The sequence below is a fragment of the Bidens hawaiensis genome, unplaced genomic scaffold, assembly GCF_021521415.1.
Source record: "Bidens hawaiensis isolate Kalapana, Puna unplaced genomic scaffold, B.hawaiensis_p1.1 tig00056606_1, whole genome shotgun sequence".
In the NCBI taxonomy this organism is placed as follows: domain Eukaryota; kingdom Viridiplantae; phylum Streptophyta; class Magnoliopsida; order Asterales; family Asteraceae; genus Bidens; species Bidens hawaiensis.
The window spans coordinates 7,209-9,010 of NW_027500181.1; positions in this window are offsets into that span (position 1 = coordinate 7,209).

Consider the following 1,802-nt stretch of genomic DNA (forward strand, 5'->3'; position numbering starts at 1 on the left):
TACTTCGGTCAAAACATAATTATATATAATAAATACAAAATAACTATTTGATTTCGGTAAATAACTAAAGAAAGCATATAAATTTGAAAAATATTAAAACATTCCATAATTAAATATAATAAATACAAAATAACTATTTGATTTCGGTAAATAACTAAAGAAAGCATATAAATTTGAAAAATATTAAAACATTCCATTTTTGAAAATATGAAAACATTACTTGTACTAAAGTGAATGAAATAAATATTCTTTAGTTTAACAACATAACAAACTTTTGATTTTCGCAATGTACGTGTTAATGAATATATTTGTCTACCATAAGGCTCTATGACTACAAAGGATGTTCTCGTGCAATGTCGTTATGCTATTTATAAAAGTATATGATTAGAAATATGTTGAGGTTTTGGCAAGCATGATATATTTTAATTACTAGGTTTGTTACCCGTGTAGCACACGGTTAGAATAAGTAATTTTTTTTAAATAATAAAATAATATGAAATACAAAAAAAATGTATCACATTTATAAAGATATATTATACGGTAAAAAAATTACACATTACGCGATTTGGAAACAAAAAGTTTTTAGAAATTTCATAAATCATAAATTATATCTTTGTTATTTTCTATATCAAAACTTAGTTGTAAATGCCTACTTTTTTAAAACAACTCGTGGACCAAAACTCATTCTAATCTTAAACTGTTTTGATATAAACAATGTTTGATAGTTTAACTGGTTAAAGAAACCTACCCGTTTCGTTTTGGTTACTTATAAAAATATAATATTAATAACTAAAGCAATATATTTTATATTAAACAAATTAATATATTTATGATGGTATTGATTCTTTTAAATTAGGATGGAATTATTAAAAATTGAAAATGAAATATTAAAAAATGAAATGTATTTAATATGAGAGAGAGGAGGGAAAATTTTGTAAGAATCAACATAGTGATTACATGTGGCATCTAGAAAGCTTTATTTATTAAATAGTATAGATTAGAGGAGTCAAACATTTAACAAAAATAGTTTCTAAATACAACCAACGATTTAATTTATAAACATATAATTTCGGGAGACTTAGGCTATAGTTGTATGTACATTGCACTTGAGTGATTGTAACCAAAAGAGTGACTTCTGCGTGCACCACGTGGTCTATTATGTGGTTAGAGAGAGATATAGAGTTGTTGCTCTGTCGTTGTCGGCATCGAATGACGACTTACCTCACGATTCATTTCTTCTCTGCTTCATCTGATTGTGCATTATATGTTGCCGGGTCGACCACAGGAAGTTTCCATGGCTGCGTTAGTTCTCTGACCCTCCTATCTAGACAAAGAAGCAGAGAACATCATAAATGAAAATGTGACTGTGATGATGATCTGAGTCTATATCTATTGGGTGATAAAGGTTATGATGATGAGCTTGGCCTCATATGAACCTCCATAGTTGTTTCTTAATGTTGATGATGATACAAAACGACTATGGGGCTATGATGATAGTTTATTATCTGAGCCTGCTTTTGTGATATATGTTTTTACATGATTTTTTTACTTAATTTGTGCTTTTCATTTGGTTTTATTTGTGTCTATTTTGCATACCATGACCAATATACTTAGTTTGACATAAAGTTTTTTGTAGTATATTGCAAGTTTGGAAGTGCAAGGATGACATATTTTGTATATATATCCTTACAAAAATAAGTTTATAAACACAATCAAGACTTTAATTTGATCTAACTTAAAATTCGAAAGTTTGAACATAATTATATATTTAATATTTAAGTAATAAAGTATATTAAAAAGTA